The sequence below is a fragment of the Schistocerca cancellata genome, chromosome 2, assembly GCF_023864275.1.
Source record: "Schistocerca cancellata isolate TAMUIC-IGC-003103 chromosome 2, iqSchCanc2.1, whole genome shotgun sequence".
Classification (NCBI taxonomy): domain Eukaryota; kingdom Metazoa; phylum Arthropoda; class Insecta; order Orthoptera; family Acrididae; genus Schistocerca; species Schistocerca cancellata.
The window spans coordinates 234,729,641-234,751,763 of NC_064627.1; the positions used below are offsets into that span (position 1 = coordinate 234,729,641).

A 22,123-nucleotide genomic window follows, 5' to 3' on the forward strand; every position below is an offset into this window, starting at 1 on the left:
CACACAACCTACAGACATGCAAACCCCTAAAAGACTCTGCAACCATGCTTGCTAATCATCAGCTGTTGAAATCATGCACCAGTCTTTATTTAAACAATTTGAGCCACTACCACAATCCCGTGTCTCCACCACGAGGTCTAGAGTCCAACTGACCTAGTACACAGTACTGCCACCAGAAAGCGCTGTTTTCCATTCCGTCTGATGTGTAGACATGCTCAGTACTCGTAAACTGTCCAAATAGTGCACAGCACAGCCTACAGACCTGCTCACAAAATAATGCAACAGACATGTAAAGAACATACACAGGCACTGCCCACCTCCCCCCTGTCCACTAGACCGCAGAGGAGGCTAGCGGCAACCCCCATGAAGTGACGTCGCTGTTAACTGCCAATCCAAGCACAGGTGCACATTTGGGTCCCTCAAGCATGAGGTGGCGGCATCCGCTTCATACTTGGCACCTGAGAAATTCCTCTCGAAATATGTGATCACCTAGGTGCCACTGATGATGCGATTGGACAGGAGCGGAAGACCTATTTTCAAAGCACAGATGCTCCAAGGTGGGCTGTGCTTGCACGTGTTCGACACTGCTGACGTGAACCCTCCCCCTACCTGCAGTCTGGCAAAGAGCCAATTGCCAAGTGACGCTGCAGAAATCAGTTCCAGAATAGCATACACTGTTTTCTCCCTAGCAATTCTAGCAGATCATGCGTGAGGTGTCTAGCCATACCTGCATACCCAGTGTGGGTCACGCCTCAGGGTGGAATGCTCATCCTGCTGTCAATATACCTCTCAGAAACGTTAAACGTTCACACAGCTAAAAGCCTGTGCACACTTGCGAAAACACCCTTAATCATAAGAGCATTCTCCTTGTTTGGAAATAGATCGCTGTCTAAGCACAGATGGGGGCATTTCAGAACTATTACGCAAACAGAAATCGAAGCACTGCCATACAGAAGAGAAAAAAAGTCATGAATTTTCGGTATCCTACAGCTACAGGTCTGGAGATGTCCTAATGCTACAGTGGCAGATGAGTGACAGCATCCCCGCCAGAGATGGATGGTATGCTTAAACTTGTCTTTGACACTTGCTTTCTCAGAACTTTCCATACATACCTTGCCTCCATCTTGTTCAAATCTTGTTCAAATCTGTCCCAGCACAAAGGCTGTCTTGTGAATGAATCTAGCATTATGATTGGCTCTTATCGAATTTACCCGCCGAATTACTGATGCCATCGATGTGGAAGCACTGTCAGCCTTGTTTCTTCTTTCTGCAGACAAGGCTTTCAGCGGCAAAAAACTATTTTACACAGACACCATATTGCACCAACAATTAAATCCTCTAACGAGCCTACATATCGTCAAACATGGAAAGACTCTTCCTCAATTACAATGCCCACCCACTGAGGGCAAGAGCTTGAATATTAGAACGTGAAATCGACCTGCGACCCATCAATATATCATCGTGTACCCTATATATCATCAAATATGGAAAGCCTCCTACTCAATTACACTGCTCTCCCACCGAGGACAGGAGCATGACCAGCTCACCCTCAGTGGACCAAAGTCACGCTCAGAACTGTTCTACAAATTCGGACTCGCTTCCCCTTGTCACAAATACTTTACTGTTTGTGGTCCGGACCTGATTGCTTGCTTGCTTTTCTACACCCGTCTCCAGACTGTGGGATTACAAGAACACATATATTTTTGCATGGTTCGCCTTAATATTTTACTATTTTCGCGGTACTTCTCGATATCAAGCAGACAGCAGTAGCCTACCGATCGCTCGCACAACATATTTCCGAAGATATAGACTGGAAATTATTTCTTTACAAACCTGAAACCTTAGCCCTTATCCCGTCTACAGGGACCTTTATGTGAGAACTCGAAACAAATAGAGGAAACTGATATTTCCATCCTCGAATACCGATGTTGGTGATGTAAAAGATTCAAAATCATCCCTATAATTTACAAGGTCAACTAAGGTGTTTCTCACGTCTGTAGAACCGGCAAATGTGTCTTCCACATGCTAGATGCACACAACACAATCGATGTTCTCTCAACTAAATAAAGACGTAAAATGTGAAGAAGCAGTCAACTGAACAATTCATATGGGATGGTAAAATGGTCCAGCACAAACACATGTCCATATTGAATCTAGTCAAATTTCCATGTGATCACGAAAGCTATCCAACACATACTAAGTATTAGTTCGCTATTCAGTCGTCTAGAGGACAATCCGGTTAAGACGTCTACATTCGTGCACTCCAACAGGTCTCTCCATTTGGAGGGCTTCTACCGTTAATGGGAAACGTAAATCATCCCCACACGTCACCAGCCCTGCACGGCAAGCATGCACAGGTAGAATCATCACTCTAGGAAACCGATCACATATATATTTTATCCATGTGCTTACAACTAAATATTACGATTGAGGTCTCAGTTGAATGACATTCGACAATGAGTGAAGTATCGGAAATACAGCTGTGGCTCTGGAAATAGAAATATATTTACCATTCTTATGACTTGACATACTCTTCCCTTTGCTATCCCAGTACTCGATGTCAAATCCATACCTTCCTTACGACTGGACATAGTCATTCCCTTTTGCACATGTTGGAACACAAACACATACATTATAAGCCTGATGCTCAAGGCAATCCTATCACGTATCCCCTACTACTACTAAGTATAATACTTGACCAATAAATGATTCCACATGATGCACAATAATACTGACCGAAAATCAATGATGGGTGGGCGTGTCTCATAGGTTTTTTCTTGTGAGTGCTACCACTGTGTCGTAGAAAGAGAGACGTAATCGGTCAGATGTTAAAAAAACCTGATTGCAGCAACTACTGTATGTTAATGTCACAAGCGGTCTTGGTTCTACAGATGCATACAAGCGTTCGTGTTAAAAGCTATACTGGCTTTATAAATTGAGGTACGACATTACCTCTGAATGAGGTGGTTTTTTCTAGACAAATACCGAGACGGTGATGGTAGAAATGTGTATTATCAGACCAACACTTCGCCCACATTGAAACCTTGTGATAAAATTACCGCATTTTGAAGGTGATTCGGCTAAGGAACGTGGTATGTAAGCGGTATTTGCAACTCCCTCACACCGCCCCAGCTAGATAATTCTATAGTACAGGGCTATTACAAATGATTGAAGCGATTTCATAAATTCACTGTAGCTCCATTCATTGACATATGGTCACGACACACTACAGATACGTAGAAAAACTCATAAAGTTTTGTTCGGCTGAAGCCGCACTTCAGGTTTCTGCCGTCAGAGCGCTCGAGAGCGCAGTGAGACAAAATGGCGACAGGAGCCGAGAAAGCGTATGTCGTGCTTGAAATGCACTCACATCAGTCAGTCATAACAGTGCAACGACACTTCAGGACGAAGTTCAACAAAGATCCACCAACTGCTAACTCCATTCGGCAATGGTATGCGCAGTTTAAAGCTTCTGGATGCCTCTGTCAGGGGAAATCAACTGGTCGGCCTGCAGTGAGCGAAGAAACGGTTGAACGCGTGCGGGCAAGTTTCACGCGTAGCCCGCGGAAAATTGGCTCATGCCAGAACTGGAGACCGTCAGCGCCGACTTCATCTTTCAACAGGATGGTGCTCCACCGCACTTCCATCATGATGTTCGGCATTTCTTAAACAGGAGATTGGAAAACCGATGGATCGGTCGTGGTGGAGATCATGATCGCCAATTCATGTCATGGCCTCCACGCTCTCCCGATTTAACCCTATGCGATTTCTTTCTGTGGGGTTATGTGAAAGATTCAGTGTTTAAACCTCCTCTACCAAGAAACGTGCCAGAACTGCGAGCTCGCATCAACGATGCTTTCGAACTCATTGATGGGGACATGCTGCGCCGAGTGTGGGAGGAACTTGATTATCAGCTTGATGTCTGCCGAATCACTAAAGGGGCACATATCGAACATTCGTGAATGCCTAAAAAAACTTTTTGAGTTTTTGTATGTGTGTGCAAAGCATTGTGAAAATATCTCAAATAATAAACTTGTTGTAGAGCTGTGAAATCGCTTCAATCATTTGTAATAACCCTGTATTTGTAACGCATTCTATCTCGATGCAATGTCAGAGGGTCGTGGTTGATTGAGAAGGATCACAAAGAGTAGTAGATGATGTGATGATTGAGGTCATAAGACATGTACACAAGCTTTTCAGATCTCTAATGCCACGCTATCCACTAGAAATGCTGTCTGGGATTTGGAATCAAGTCTTTCCATTCAAGCACATACCTGCAATGTGTCCTTTAACGATTACAACCACTACTCAATCGTATTTCTGGTACTCTTATGTCTCCAAACGATCCACCTTCCTCGAATCTATCTCCTACAGTAAAATTACCGCATAATTTTAGGCAGCCCCCATGCATCCTGCAAATGCCTCCTCAGACACCATGCTACCATCCCCGCACCTTTGCGCAGATGATTGTTCCAGTGTACATCGAAACCGAGTAGGGGTCAGAGGAAACTATATCTATCACCTCTTGCAATTCGTGCAGAAACAGACGAAGCTGAGTGACTGTGACAGAGCTGTGTTTTGACCATTCTATGGAAATGAGGCCTGCTCCTGCAACATGAAGTAGTATAAAAGACAGTACGGGAACTGAGGGAAGGACGTGAATTTTGCTACTACATTGTGGTGCTTCTCTAAACTACATACAGATACTACAGATCCATGTCCATTGAGATCTATCTCCCCAACACGCTATCTTCGTTATTCTGTACCATCCATCAGAGAAAAATTATGACCTATAAAAGCTCAACTAACTTCATCTGATAGATAACCAGATAAGATTTTTACTGCCTCTCCCTCCTCCCGTAAGTAGAAAACAAATACCGCATGCATGCTGGCATTGAGCACGTGACGATACTATTAAATATACAGTTATTGATCAACTTCACAGACCAGTTTAAAGTTCCATCACCTGTACTGTGGGAGGATGACCGTATACCCCACAGACCATACTGTAAGCCGCAAGAGACGCTCCCTGTGACCCTGTCTCGTTGTTTGAAACACTATTTTTTCTGCTCTAATATGATCTGTAGACTGCAAAAAATTTTGTTTTTCTGCCACTACTTCGAGGTCTTCGTCAGGTTCTAAACCGACAGTAAGACGCTCTGATCTACTGCCTCTCGCAGACAGCAAGGACATCATCCCAAAGTACAGTGATCCAAGACGTCGCAGTGTGACGCGATTAACATCATTCAAAATGACTGCCGTGACGTTAGCTGATGACGCAAGTACCGCTACCCAAGGTGGTTGGAAAGTGCCACATACCCACAGCCACATAAATTACAAAAGCATCTTTCAGTAACCAATGAAACTGTAACGTTTTAACCTTTAAAATTGCTCTCCTGGAAAATCGATGTAATGGACTAAACCCATTCTTTCCGTGTGGTCTTCATATATGAACTAGGTACTGACTCGTTCCATTACCAGTTAGCTTCGGCTCGCATGCTCCCACGGATGTTGATAAATTAACTTCACGTGTGCCAGAGGTGTTTAATCACCCTCTTTATCACATTTTTTCCTGTTCCACACTGATGTAGAAAGGGTACAGCTATCGATCCTATACTTGAAGGATCGAATCTACTTTTCAGCACTTTTGCTACGGCACATCTACAGTACATCGCTGCCCCATCGTTCTAGAAGGGAGAAAGTCACGCCTGGAAATATTTTGGCGCAAAGAGTGAGTAATTCGAGCCCGAGCAAGCCTAAGACCAAGACAGCAGGGCCGGTACAAGGAACTCGTAAAAAAAAAAAAAATGAATAAGTTCTGCGATGTTGCGGAATATTATCAGTAGAGCCGGAGCATGCTTGCTGAGCAGATTCCGATTAGTACATTCATACAAGCGTGTGGTAAATGAGCGTCTTCAATTGTTGTGTGAATGAATTATGAACCAATAGGTATGTTTTCCTTGAATCCCTTTAGAATAAAATAACTGCATCGTGCGAAAGTGTTCACATATTAAAACCTCTTCATTATTAATAAAATTATTTTGAAAGGGACAGAACCATATATAGGGTGTTACAAAAAGGTACGGCCAAACTTTCAGGAAACATTCCTCACACACAAATAAAGAAAAGATGTTATGTGGACATGTGTCCGGAAACGCTTAATTTCCATGTTAGAGCTCATTTTAGTTTCGTCAGTATGTACTGTACTTCCTCGATTCACCGCCAGTTGGCCCAATTGAAGGAAAGTAATGTTGACTTCGGTGCTTGTGTTGACATGCGACTCATTGCTCTACAGTACTAGCATCAAGCACATCAGTACATAGCATCAACAGGTTAGTGTTCATCACGAACGTGGTTTTGCAGTCAGTGCAATGTTTACAAATGCGGAATTGGCAGATGCCCATTTGATGTATGGATTAGCACGGGGCAATAGCCGTGGCGCGGCAGATTTCCAGAACGAAGGTGTCCTGACAGGAAGTCGTTCGAAGCAATTGATCGGCGTCTTAGGGAGCACGGAACATTCCAGCCTATGACTCGCGACTGAGGAAGATCTAGAACGACGAGGACACCTGCAATGGACGAGGTAATTCTTCGTGCAGTTGACGATAACCCTAATTTCAGCGTCAGAGAAGTTGCTGCTGTACAAGGCAACGTTGACCACGTCATTGTATGGAGAGTGCTACGGGAGAACCAGTTGTTTCCGTACCATGTAAAGCGTGTGCAGGCACTATCAGCAGCTGATTGGCCTCCACGGGTACACTTCTGCGAATGGTTCATCCAACAATGTGTCAATCCTCATTTCTGTGCAAATGTTCTCTTTACGGGTGAGGCTTCATTCCAACGTGATCAAATGTAAATTTTCACAATCAACATGTGTGGCTGACGAGAATCCGCACGCAATTGTGCAATCACGTCATCAACACAGATTTTCTGTGAACGTTTGGGCATACATTGTTGGTGATGTCTTGATTGGGCCCCATGTTCTTCCACCTACGCTCAATGGAGCACGTTATCATGATTTCATACGGGATACTCTACCTGTGCTGCTAGAACATGTGCCTTTACAAGTACGACACAACATGTGGTTCATGCACGATGGAGTTCCTGCACATTTCAGTCGAAGTGTTCGTACGCTTCTCAACAACAGATTCGGTGACCGATGGATTGGCAGAGGCGGACCAATTCCATGGCCTCCACGCTCTACTGACCTCAACCCTCTTGACTTTCATTTATGGGGGCATTTGAAAGCTCTTGTCTACGCAACCCCGGTACCAAATGTAGAGACTCTTCGTGCTCGTATTGTGGACGGCTGTGATACAATACGCCATTCTCCAGGGCTGCATCAGCGCATCAGGGATTCCATGCGACGGAGGGTGGATGCATGTATCCTCGCTAACGGAGAACATTTTGAACATTTCCTGTAACAAAGTGTTTGAAGTCACGCTGGTACGTTCTGTTGCTGTGTGTTTCCATTCCATGATTAATGTTATTTGAAGAGAAGTAATAAAATGAGCTCTAACATGGAAAGTAATCGTTTCCGGACACATGTCCACATAACATATTTTCTTTCTTTGTGTGTGAGGAATGTTTCCTGAAAGTTTGGCCGTACCTTTTTGTAACACCCTGTATAAAAATGTGAGACAAAAGGGCAAACATCTTAGTCTCACGGTCAGAACTTCATTTGTTGGCACATATACGTTGGGAGTAAGTCCGCCATCAATATCTGGCTAATTATTGACACCTGTTGTCTAATTTCGTAACTAGCTAGACTAAAGCAAGTTTTAATTAATTATTTTCATTAATCAAAGCACTAAAATAATATGGGCGGTTTACAATGTGCAGGGTATGGTGTGTGATCAATGAGAAAATAGAGCAAGCCTTGCAACTATGAGACGCATGACTGTTTCATTCATGCGCTAATTATACAGCTCTTGTACCTAAATGTTCAAAGTATCCCATCTCATTTGGCAAATATTGTAACTATAGACTGTTTTTTATATCTCTTTTGTTAAAAACACACTCTCCCAGGACGTCATCTACCGTTTCCTTCTGCATCAAATAATTTGCATCCAGCTGTATTATATGAGGTACTGAGTAGAACTATCAGCAACAGTAACTTGATATGAGAATGTTTTACAGTCATCTGCGCTACCCAACACAATGGTCTCCCGCGGGTTTTCCGACCAACACGGTTGGTTGCACAGCGCGCCAAGAAGCCGACGCTGTGTAGCCCTCAATCGAGCCCGGCAAGCCGCTTATTATGACCAGCACATTTTTCTCGGCCTTGCTGACTGCCGAAGAAAAAAGGAAGATGCGTAGAAAGCTGAGTCAGAGAGAGAGAAAGAGAGATAGAGAGAGAGAGAGAGGGAGGGCGGGAGGGAGGGAGGGACGGAGGGAGAGAAGGGGCACGAGGGAGAGGGAGAAGTAACGCGACCTTGGCTCACAGCACGACCGGCTGCGATCAAGCTTCTGCTATGCGATGCTGAAACAATCGATGCAGCTACGAAGCCGACGACGGGCTCTTCAGAGACAAATTTACGTAACTGCGGTAAACAAACTAGTAACCATTAAAAGCAGCTGGTAAATTTCAAGGTAGCCTGAACAACGATTATTACTGGCAAGAGCAATTCTCACTTTCGTATTACGTTCTGCATTCGGAGCTTAAGAATTCAACTACACTACACGTCTTTATAAACTTCACTTATAAACAGAAGGGACAGTCAGATGTGCATCGCAAAGTCTGTTTTGCCGCAACAGCCGTCTTTTCGTTATACATGCTGTTGACCATTGAAATGGCAAGTCCATAATGAATGCGGCATGCAACAAATGTCAAGTTTGCATACAGTATAATAAGTGCATTAATATGGAAATGATTAGCATTTTCATGACAACTAACTTGTAAGTTGGGTAAGAGCAACGCAATCTACATTCCCTATACCGACCTTTAAATGACAATATCCTGACTGACTGACTCATCACCGCCCAGCCCAAACCGCTAAGGACAGAAACTTGAAATCTGGAGAGGCTGTTGATCGCATACTGTATGCATCGTTTAAGAAGGGATTGTTCGAAATTCGTCTTCTAAGGGGGGTGAGATAAGGATTGGAAAGGTTTTTGAAAACATATCACCATCAAGGCAATTTTGAAGCTAGAACTACGAAAAGTTGGTATTTGGTTACTCACTCAGAAATGAAAAATTTATGTTTCACTGTTTTTAGACATTCGAACCATAATGGGGTGAATTATGGGATGAAAATTTTTACCAAAATATTTCGTTTTACTAAAACTTTTTTATAGTTAAATCGATGAAAATTGGTATTTACTTCTCGTTTATATATACAGAAATATCTATTAGTAGATGAAAGTTTCCATGGGAATATCCCCACAAGAAGGCATTTTTACCAAACACCTTGGGTTGCAACTACCGGAATTGCTTTTTGGTCAGAAGTAGATTGCGGAAAGACCATGCTTCTATGGCCTTAATTAGCGTGAAAAGTTTAGATGGTGTTGCAGTTTATGAACAACATAAAAAAATCGATTGAAGAAAGACAAACAAATCTATGGAAACATACAGTCTACGCCAGCGAAGGAGTGGGCGCTAAGCTAATTCTCTACTGTGGAGAAGTCACACAGCAGGTTTCTCTTTTAGAAATAGCGTTTGAATTATGTGTGTTTGTTAGAAGATTGTGTTACGCCTCGTGTCACGAACTTCTACCAGCACACGAAATTGGAGAGGGGCAGGATTTTGGCCTATCGAGACGGGTTTATCGTTTCCACGATTTTGCTGGTCGCGTTGGTCAGGATACCACGACTGCCACACGAATGGAAATCAGTGGGTTTATGAGAGCCATACCCAATGCCATGCACGATTAAGGTGTAAGGATGTTTTGTGCTGAAAGCAATTGTATGAACTTTAGCTTTACATAGAAGTGAAACGTAGACCATTGACAGTACAGTCAAGAAGAAAATAAAAGCTTTTGGAATGTGGCACTAGAGTAGATGCTGAGGACTAGCTGGGTACGTCAAATAACGTATGAAGAGACACAGAACCGAATCGGGGAAAGAAGGGACGTACGACACAACTTCTGACTTAAAGAAGTGGTAGGTTGATAGGACACGTCCCGAGCTATCAACTAATAATTAATTTGATTATGGAAGGGAGGGTGTTACATATTGTAGTGGAAGACCATGGCTTGAATATAGTGAACAGATTCATACGGGTTTAGGCTGCAGCAGTTATGCAGGGATGAAGAGCCTTACACGTCCTGTAGTCTTGACACAGACGATCAGAAACACATCACGAACAGTGTTACTCTCAATAAGACAATCCGGATTGCTTCAGAAGAGTGACAAAGTAACGTATTGAAATAGACTATGCGATTTTTTGCGATTAAATTTGAACTTTTTGACATAGTCCGTGGGTTTTGTCATTAAAAATTGCTCTTATAGACCCTTATTCCTTTCCATAGGTTTCGTTCATGCATGACATTAATACAATTGTTAACTCAGCATACCAATGACAATCGAACATCCGTTTGTACGAATTTGCTACCTCAAAACTGGGCTCCTCGAATGTTTACTATTTCTTTATTCCCTACAGACAACTTGTTTCTCAGTTTTGAAGTAATATTCACTATTGAATCGTATGTAATTCAGAATTTCCCAATGGCCTGAAGATGTAGTTGCAGTAGAACCTCGCTAATTCGACCTCGGATGGTCCGACTCCCCACTTAGTCCGACCATCCCATTTCCGGTACTTGTTTACGCACATGGGCCACTGCTGCAGGCATATATGTGTTCGTCGATAACTCGGTGGAGTTACCTACGACCAGCCTATTGACACTGCAACTCAAACAAGCGATAAGGACGAGAAAGATCGACAACGAACCTGTGGCTGGAGTATGTGGATCATTTACTGCTTGGATACTAATGTAGTGATGGAGGGGAAGAGTGGTAAACGTATGGCTAGGGCTCATTGGAGAGTTTCGTATTGGGGTTTATCTTACTAAGGGGAAGTGTAAAATGGGGACAAACATACAAAAAAAAGTCTTGCTTCACAGGCTATAGGTTCAGCTAGACGTGATTCGACAGGAAACAAGCTGATTAGGGGTTTGTTCTCAGGTCAGCACTCACATGGATCCAGGAAAATATAAAATCGTCCCAAATCTTATGGGATGGCATGCTGACTGTCCTTACTTGACGCCAGTGGATCTACGCACAAATTAATCTTCTCTTGCATGGGGTCAGTGGCGTAGAGTAAGAGGTGAGGGCGAGGTGCGGATAGGGGGCCCTGGCTCCGAGAGGGATGGTGAGGGGACGGGCCGGGGGGAGGGGGGGGAGCAGCCATGATGGAAAAATCCTATCTGTTGCATCACGCCATGGTCATTAAATCTAACTGCACTGTCGGCCGGAATGCATGGGCACTTGCGCAGAATTTCTAGGGAGTTGGACAAGTGGAAGTGGTTCAGAACATATTTGTAAGATTTGACCTAAACAATTATACCAAAACCTTGTCAAAAATTTTATCTGAACTGGAGCATAAATTTTACTTTATTTCGAAAGCGACGTTGCCGGCGGCGATCCTCTTTTGCCACGCAAGAAATGCAGTTAGTGTGTCTGTTTTGATTTTTGAATTAATCTCTATAGTTCTTGAACAGGCGGAGGTTCGAGTCATCCCTCGGGCATGGGTGTGTGTGTGTGTGTTTGTCCTTAGGATAATTTAGGTTAAGTAGTGTGTAGGCTTAGGGACTGATGACCTTAGCAGTTAAGTCCCATAAGATTTCACACACATTTGAACATTTTTTTGTCCTTGAACAACTCATGAACATTTTTGATTTCGTGCTTCTAATGCAGCGTTGATATTCTTTATTTCATACTTTGATAAAGTTTCATGTGTATCTACATTTGTTGGTTATTGCAAATTCAAGGGACCAAACAGCGAGGTTCAAATGGCTCTCAGCACTATGGGACTTAACTTCTGAGGTCATCAGTCCCCTAGAACTTAGAACTACTTAAACCTAACTAACCTAAGGACATCACACACATCCATTCCCGAGGCAGGATTCGAACCAGCGACCGTAGCGGTCGCGCGGTTCCAGACTGTAGCGCCTACAACCGCTCGGCCACTCCGGCCGGCAAACAGCGAGGTCATCAGTCTCATCGGATTAGGTAAGGATGGTGAAGGAAGCCGTCCGTGCCCTTTTAAAGGAACCATCCCCGCATTTGCCTGAAGCGATTTAGGGATATCACGGAAAACCTGAATCAGGATGGCCGGACGCGGGTTTGAACCGTCATCCTCCCGAATGCGAGTCCAGCGTTCTAACCACTGCGCCACCTCGCCCCGTTAGGAATATACAGGAGTGTTAAGGTAAGTGTTAGTTTTATTTTTAAACTCTTCAACGGATTTTCGGTTTCACACACGAAGAATGTTATTTATTCGCTTTAACGTATTGAACAGGAAGAAATTTAATTTTACATGCGTGCAATGCATTCGTGATATTTTTTTTTATTTCTGTCGTGGTTTCGTGTTTTTATAATGCCCAACCTATGAAAAGATTAAGAAAGTCGAAAGGCAAAGGTCCCGAGTTCGAGTCTCGGTCGGGCACACAGTTTTAATCTGCCAGGAAGTTTCACTATTAGTACTGTAAGGTCCCTAAGTCTTTCGGGACATTCATACAGGCTTCGCTTAAGAGCCAACAGTACCACACACGGTTGAATCAGACTCGGACTCTTATCACGCTGAAAGTATTGTCAATGAGACAGCTAAAGCGAGAATGGGTTTGGCACCACACATTGACAAATGTCGAAAAAGTGTTATGCGCTAGGGTGGCTTATTCTCGTTCTAAAGCATCATTGTTTTGCTTCTGCTGTCGTTTGTTTGAAAACGCAAACTCACCGAACACATCGAAGTTTTACCTCTCCGATTGTTTCAATACACTGTGGAAATTGAACCCCACAGTCGCCAGCCATGGATTAAGTGCTACATAATTTTTTTTTCAAATGGAAGGAGTTGGTATCAATATTTTGAAAGGGCAGTCAATTGATAAAAAAGAGCAAGAAGTCGTGGCAAAAGAAATTTTAAAAATGTCATGAAATGCTAACCAGAACGTTTGACATAATAACATTCTTAGTAAAACAAAATTTAGCTTTACGCGGCCACAGGGAAAGCGACACCTGTGCCCATAGAGCCAACTTTTTAGATCTGTTGCATCTGCTGTAGAAGTACGATCCTGTTCTCCGAGAACATTTAATAAGGTTTCACTTATCATATGCCACCAGAAATTAAAAACGAGTTTATGGAAATTGTAGGGAAGAAAGTTCGCCAAAAAATTATACACTAGGTCAGGTTCGAGAGGCCAAGCATTATTTCCTGATATTCGACAGTACCCCGGATAATTCCCGCAAAGATCACAATACGTGATGATTGAAAATCGGTAAGTACGAATAGTGGAATATCTTATAGATTTTATTGACACGAAAAACAAAACAGCCGAACGTATTAATAAGAGTAAGTAAACTCGACACTGACGGACTCTACATAACGAACTGTAAAAGGCAACCTGCATTATAGGTTTCACTATGAATGGAAACCAAAGGTCTTTATCAAGACCTCACCTTGTGATCGTATCAATCAACATAGAAGGATTGTCTGTTGCCAAAGAAGAACTCCTGCAACATATTGCCAAGGAACCTAGGTGTGATATTTTATGTATACAAGAAACCCATCGAGATGACACCATGAGAAGACCAAAAATCCTTGGGATGAAACTGGCAGTTGAGCGACCCCATAGACAATATGGCAGTGCTATCTTTGTGAGGAACGATATAGCTGTTCTCTCTACCTCACTTACAGAATTCAACAATATTGAAATACTGTCTGTAGAACTGAATGGTTGTATTGTGTCGTCAATTTACAAACCCCCAGGAGCAGATTTCCAATTTTCACCTACAGACAACTACACCAATCAACAAGCTCACTTTATTGTTGGAGATTTCAATAGTCATAGCAGTGTTTGGGGTTATGTTGAGGACGACAGTAATGGTGAAGCAGTTTTGACTTGGGCTGATACCAACCATCTTAATCTTGTCCATGATAATAAACTCCCACCATCTTTTAACAGTGGGCGTTGGAAACGTGGGTATAACCCCGACTTAATTTTTGTTAGCGAGAACATAGCTCACCAATGCAGAAAAACTGTTCTAAATCCGATACCAAATACTCAACACCGCCCCATAGGCTGCCAAGTGTTTGCAGCCATTACTCCTAGAATCACATCATTCCGAAGGCGATACAATTTCAAGAAAGCAGACTGGCAGAAGTTTGCTGACCTCCTTGACTCAGAAGTTTCACGCATAGAACCCTCAGTTTCCAACTATGATGAGTTTGTAGAAGCCGTGAAAAGATGCTCAAGACTCTCAACTCCCAGAGGCTGTCGAGTTAACTACATACCTGGCTTGACAGAAGAATCCGTGAAGCATCTACATAACTATATCCAACTTTTCAATGATAATCCTTACAGCATTGAAACCTTAACTGCTGGCCAAAATTTATCCTCAGCCTTAGCCAAATCCAAAAAAGAACGATGGATAGAGTTACTCGAGAACCTTGATATGTCTAAAAGCAGTCAGAAAGCCTGGCAGTTGCTGCGACGCCTGAACAACGACCCTGTCCACAATCATGGCCATGCAAACATTGCACCAGATCAAATTGCTCATCATCTAGTTCAGAATGGAAGGGTCAATTGTTCTAAAGATAGAACAAAACTCAAAAGAGAACCTGAACGTGAAAACAACCATCTATCAAATGACTTCATCTTACAAGAACTCAGAACCGCAATTCAGAAATGCAAAAATGGTAAAGCGCCTGGTCTAGACGACCTAATGATTGAGCAAATTAAACATTTTGGTCCCATCACGGAAAGATGGCTTCTGCAATTCTATAATGGTTGTCTGAAGCGGAAACAGATCCCTGCCATCTGGAGGAAAACTAAAGTTATTCCCTTACTAAAACCTGGAAAGGGTGCAGCTGATCCCAAGAACTACCGACCGATTTCGCTCCTTTGCCATTTGTATAAAATCTATGAAAGAATGTTGCTAAATAGACTCACTCCCATTGTTGAAAAACAACTCATACCTCAACAAGCAGGTTTCCGACCTGGAAAGAATTGTACAGCACAAGTCCTTAATCTGACTGAACATATTGAAGAGGGATATGAAAAAGGATACATTTCCGGGGCTGTCTTCGTGGATCTCACAGCAGCATATGACACCATTCAACATCGACAATTATTGCACAAAGTCTACTACATCACTAGAGACATTAATTTCACCAGAACTGTGCAGACACTTTTGGAAAACCGGCGATTCTATGTGGAGTTCCAAGGAAGAAAGAGTAGATGGAGAAGTCAAAGGAATGGCTTGCCTCAGGGTAGTGTCCTTTCCCCCATATTGTTCAACATATTTACAAATGACCAGCCTCAACCTTCTCTTACAAAGAGTTTCATCTATGCAGATGATCTTGCCTTAGTCACACAAGCCAGAGATTTTGACACAGTAGAAAACCAGCTTACTGTTGCTCTCAAGGACCTATCTGAGTACTACAGAGTCAATAACTTAAGACCGAACCCTGCTAAAACTCAAGTTTGTGCTTTCCACCTACGCAATCGAGAGGCCTATAGAAAACTTACAGTGGTTTGGGAAGATCAAGAGCTTGAACATTGTTTCTACCCCAAATATCTGGGTGTCACCTTAGATCGAACGTTGACCTACAGAAGACACTGCACTAACACTAAGCAGAAAGTTGCTGCTCGTAACAACATCCTGCGGAAGCTCACTGGCAGCGTTTGGGGTGCAGATCCCAAACTACTAAGAACATCAGCCTTGGCCTTGTGCTATTCCGCAGCTGAATACGCATGTCCTGTATGGTACAAGTCATCTCATGCAAAGCAGGTTGATGTGGCCCTGAACGAAACCTGCAGGACAGTAACGGGATGCCTCAAAGCTACACCTATTGATAAACTCCATAAACTAGCAGGTATTGCTCCTCCAGACATAAGGCGTGAAGTCGCAGCCAAACTTGAGAGACATAAAGCAGATCATAACACCGATCACCTGCTACATGGATACCAGCCACCAATTAGTAGACTCAAATCTAGGAGGAGCTTCATGAGAACTACTACACCCCTCACCGGTCGGACTGGAGCAGCCAGACTATCTCAGTGGACAGCAAAATCTGACAGTAATGATTGGATGACTCCTTCTGAGACCCTTCCTCCTGGTGGAAATCAAGTCTGGACAGTGTGGAAGTCTCTAAATCGGCTCAGGAGTGGCGTCGGACGAACTAAGGACAATCTGTTTAAATGGGGCTTCATGAAGGAATCTTCCACCTTGTGTGACTGCGGAGAAGAACAGACAACCAAACATTTAATTAACTGTCCTAGATGTCCTGTATCATGTTCCACACAAGAGCTTGTTGATGTTTCAGACAATGCTGCTGCCGTTGCACAATTTTGGGCTAATACCGTTTAGTTTGTTCTTTTATGATTTGACCTGATTTGTTATATTGTATATATTGTAAATATTGTTGTAATGTTTTTGACTCGAAATAAAATAAAAAAAAAAATAAAAGGCAACCTTGTGATAATGCTGTTACAAAGGTCAGAAGACAGACAGGAGTGCAGCAACGAATAAATTTGTTCCCTGCTCATACCACACTCTCTGAACCCAGCTTGATTACATGTGGCTTTGGTGGAGGTGAAGGTGAAGGTGTAAGTGAATTCTGCTACTTTCTTCGGCAAATAGGAAGGTTGTTGCGCTTTCGGTGCAGACAAGTACGAAGAGGGTTCAGGACACGCAATGGAACACATGACATGGAATCATTACAAAGAGATTTTGACAGCGCTAGAGAAGCTTGAACGCATAACGGAAGCAGGGAATTTGCTAGTTGCAATGCAGTCATTTTCGTTTGTGTGTTTCTCGGGTCTTTGGCAACCTGTGATGTGTCAAGTGAATGATGTTCAGAATTATTTGCAAACGGAGGGACTACACCTACCTCACCGTGCTCAGAAAATACTCGCCTCACACCCAGAATTGGAAGAAGAACGCCGGCCTTTGTGACCGAGCGGTTCTAGGCGCTTCAGTCTGGAACCGCGCGACCGTTACGGTCGCAGGTTCGAATCCTGCCTCGGCCATGGATGTGTGTGGTGTCCTTGGGTTAGTTAGGATTAAGTAGTTCTATGGGACTGATGACCTCAGATGTTAAGTGCCATAGTTCTCAGAGCCACTGGAACCATTGGAAGAAGAACAAGAGGAATTTTACTGAACCTCCACTGCTGGAATTAGAGAAAGGTTCAAATACTTGGCCTGCACTAATACTGGGCGTCGCAGATGAGGAATGCAACCTCGACCAAGCTCCTCAAGATTTTGACAGAAGAGTTAAAGCTTGAGTATCTAAGGACTTTCGTAGCTTCAACAAGGTTTAAGAAATAACTTATTGTTCCGGCGGCCTACTGCTGTTTATTAAAAGATTGTTTTTGAATCCAAACGTGAAGGAGGGCTACCATATAGTTACAATGCTGAGAATATTCCCCACAACTGCCGTAAGTAATGCCAGTTGCGAGAAAAGCTTCTCTAAATTGAAACGGATTAGAAATTATTTAAGATCTACAATGTCCACGTTCAGTTTAACAGTTTGGAAACCGAATAAGAGGTACTCATTAGCCTTAGCGAATGTATTAAAAGAGTTTGCGTCACTAAAGAGACACAATAAAATTTTAATTAAATAAACGCGTTTATTTTGAATCCATCTGAAATAGTGACAGAGCTGCGATATTTTTCTTAATTGTGAAAATTGGGGAGGGGGGTGGGGCGGTAAATTTAGTGTTCGCACTGGAAATCGACGCTACGCCACTGCATGATGTTGCAAGTTGGCAACAGACCATACACTTAAGTATAATGTTAAGGAAACTACTCGTAAATGTATGGTGTTGCCGTTTGGCAAAACGCACACACACTGGCTGCATAGGGATACCCTGTGTTTGGTGTCATAATGTAGACGGAAACTATTGAAAATCGGTATTCTATGCTAAAGGTCGAATGTCCGTAAACAACCGTGAAAGCCTGTCAAAAGAGTGCCAGTTAGATCACATTTGGTTATACTTTTAAGGGGCGTAAAATGGTAGCACAGATTATTTTTCCATGTGTCTAACTGAACGATTAATAATTAATCAATATCATCTGTTTGTTGCCGAAATATAGAATAAATTAAAATTTCTATGTTCAACCTCTCACATAGCATTTTGTCGCAGACAATATTACACTGAAACTGGTTTCCTAACAAAAAAAAAAAAAAAAAAAAAAAAGAAACAACAGAGTTTTAACATCAGTTAAATGAATACTTTTCTACAGAGCTACGTGATGCGACGTCACATATGTATTCAATATATATTACTGTTCTTGTTAAAGAGATTGTCAACGTGTGTTGTGCACGATTATTAAGAACACATATCTTCCTCATACAAATTATATGACAGACAGTACTCTATTTAACTTGAATCACGGGCGAGAACAAATTTTTCCTACCAGGATACAGAACAGCTAAAAGATGCATGAAAACCTGAGCAGGTTTTACAGGCATAAGTTTTTGCAATTTCTTTCACTTTGCTAATCACTTACTGAATAAAATATTTTCCAATTGAACACTGTAAAATTATTCTCCCCAGAAGTTCCATGTTCATTTGCGGTTTTTATTTACTTGAAAATTTTGATCCTTCAACCTTCACGTTAGTTCAGTCTGCCTGTATTCATGACAACTGAAAAGTTGTGATTTACGCCAGCCAAATAGTGACCCGATCTGCTGCCTACACTTCAATGCATCAGGATTATCTCCGTAATGATGCCATCTGTTTTTTTTCTATTTGAAACACAGCAAAATGTAGAAACCGGAAAACAAAAATTGAACTTATTTTGTGAGCGTGATGGCTCGCACTGGTACGTAAGCACAATCAAAGGTGAGCTCATTTTTGTGTTAAACTCGGGACCGTCTCCGTTTCATGATGGAAAATAAGTGCGACAAAAAAATTAAATATTTGGCAACATGCTAATTTGTTGACATTTTCCGCTCTATTTAAAACTTATTACGCAGGACAATAATACGACAGATAACACGAAAAAAATCCTATTGTTTCCTTATTAACAGTTAGGGATACAATCCCCATGAGGTACAAGGATGGTTGATGCTGTCACACGCCGCTGTCGATGAGATGGTAGTAGTGGTAGTACGTAGTAGCTGAGGTCACATGTCAATCTATACAATTTATATCCTGCAACCTCTCGAAGCACACCATGAGTATAGGAAAAATTTTAGTATGTCAGTTCCTCTTACCTTGCAGTAGCTTTAATTTCTTGCGAAATTCGAGCGGAAGGTAGTCACTTCGGAAACCAAGGGATTCTTTCCGATTTTGAGCGCAAAGTTCGTCCGTCCACTGCCGGGTGAGCGTTTTGCGATCTCAGTCGTGCGAGGCTTCCAACGACACTGGACGGCGCATTCGTGAAGCCGGCTATATAGCGCCTGTTACTGACGTCGAGTGGGTGGGGCGGTGTTACGCAACAGGAACATCCTATACTGCAGGCGTACACTATTACAGGGTGTTTCAAAAATGACCGGTATATTTGAAACGGTAATAAAAACTAAACGAGCAGCGATAGAAATACACCGTTTGTTGCAATATGCTTGGGACAACAGTACATTTTCAGGCAGACAAACTTTCGAAATTACAGTAGTTACAATTGTCAACAACAGATGGCGCTGCGGTCTGGGAAACTCTATAGTACGATATTTTCCACGTATCCACCATGCGTAGCAATAATATGGCGTAGTCTCTGAATGAAATTACCCGAAACCTTTGGCAACGTGTCTGGCGGAATGGCTTCACATGCAGATGAGATGTACTGCTTCAGCTGTTCAATTGTTTCTGGATTCTGGCGGTACACCTGGTCTTTCAAGTGTCCCCACAGAAAGAAGTCACAGGGGCTCATGTCTGGCGAATAGGGAGGCCAATCCACGCCGCCTCCTGTATGTTTCAGATAGCCCAAAGCAATCACACGATCATCGAAATATTCATTCAGGAAATTAAAGACGTCGGCCGTGCGATGTGGCCGGGCACCATCTTGCATAAACCACGAGGTGTTCGCAGTGTCGTCTAAGGCAGTTTGTACCGCCACAAATTCATGAAGAACGTCCAGATAGCGTGATGCAGTAATCGTTTCGGATCTGAAAAATGGGCCAATGATTCCTTTGGAAGAAATGGCGGCCCAGACCAGTACTTTTTGAGGATGCAGGGACGATGGGACTGCAACATGGGGCTTTTCGGTTCCCCATATGCGCCAGTTCTGTTTATTGACGAAGCCGTCCAGGTAAAAATAAGCTTCGTCAGTAAACCAAATGCTGCCCACATGCATATCGCCATCATCAATTCTGTGCACTATATCGTTAGTGAATGTCTCTCGTGCAGCAATGGTAGCGGCGCTGAGGGGTTGCCGCGTTTGAATTTTGTATGGATAGAGGTGTAAACTCTGGCGCATGAGACGATACGTGGACGTTGGCGTCATTTGGACCGCAGCTGCAACACGGCGAACGGAAACCCGAGGCCGCTGTTGGATCACCTGCTGCACTAGCTGCGCGTTGCCCTCTGTGGTTGCCGTACGCGGTCGCCCTACCTTTCCAGCACGTTCATCTGTCACGTTCCCAGTCCGTTGAAATTTTTCAAACAGATCCTTTATTGCATCGCTTTTCGGTCATTTGGTTACATTAAACCTCCGTTGAAAACTTCGTCTTGTTGCAACAACACTGTGTTCTAGGCGGTGGAATTCCAACACCAGAAAAATCCTCTGTTCTAAGGAATAAACCATGTTGTCCACAGCACACTTGCACGTTGTGAACAGCACACGCTTACAGCAGAAAGACGACGTACAGAATGACGCACCCACAGACTGCGTTGTCTTCTATATCTTTCACATCACTTGCAGCGCCATCTGTTGTTGAAAATTGTAACTACTGTAATTTCGAAAGTTTGTCCGCCTGAAAATGTACTGTTGTCCCAAGCATATTGCAACAAACGGTGTATTTCTATCGCTGCTCGTTTAGTTTTTATTGCCGTTTCAAATATACCAGTCATTTTTGAAACACCCTGTATGTCTCACATTATTGCACGTCGTTGTGTAATGAATGCAGCAACATCAGAGCACTGATTCCAACAACACCACCATCGTTCACACTCGTAGCTGTGACAGTGGCACCGAAGTGTTTCGCTCACACCATCTAACAAGAGGTCTAGTACAAGGGGTGGATAAAAGTATGAAAAGACCAAAAACACAGCGCATTATGATGCCTAACAAAGTGTAAAAAAACCGTTAGCATTCGAAACAGCTTCCAGTCGTTTCGCAGTGCACAAATACAGGGCCTATATGGTTTTCAAGGGACACACATCATTCTTCATGAAAAAGAGTGGGAAGTTCAGGTAACGATGATAGAGGTGGATAGCGATAACGCGCCCTGCTCTGCAAAAGTAGAGCACAAAGGGTCAGTAACATTGAGACCTGGTGTCTGGTGGCGAGGGAAGATGCGACATTTCATCCTCATGCTCACAAAACCGGTCTTGGATGATGCGAGCTGTATGAAAAGCAGCCCTGTCGTCTTGGAAGACAGTATCACCATTGGGGAACGAACACTGTACCATCGGATGGACCTGATCAGCCAAAAGGGTTACAGTCCTTGGCAGTAATGTGACCTTCCAAATTACCCTGGAACCCATGAAATACTACGATATGGCTGCCCATGTCATCACCGATCCCCGCCATGTGTCCCTCTTGGGACGTAAACTCGACCAGAAGTTGTGAACTCTGAAACAAGAGTCATCAGACCAAATAACATTCTTCCATTGTTCCGCAGTCCAGATTTTGTGGCTTTTTGCACCACGTTTTCCTTTTACGGGCACTTGCATAACTGGTGAGAAATTTTAGAATTCCAGCTCGTCCTGCATATGGAGCCCCATGTGTTTTGGTGCTGAAAGGGTTCACGAGCGCGACATTCAGTTCTGCAATGACTTTTGCAGCTGTCGTCCTCTCA

General features: G+C 43.1%; 1 protein-coding gene across 1 annotated transcript in view; it reads right to left on the bottom strand.

The window, feature by feature from the left end:
• LOC126161563 (glutathione S-transferase-like) overlaps window positions 1–19,543 on the bottom strand; it is a 100,904-nt gene extending 81,361 nt beyond the window's left edge. Inside the window, exon 1 of the mRNA XM_049917503.1 lies at window positions 19,382–19,543. The gene's annotated coding sequence lies outside the window, so the exon portion shown is untranslated. The remainder of the gene's footprint in view (window positions 1–19,381) is intronic.
• Window positions 19,544–22,123: the final 2,580 nt, after the last annotated feature.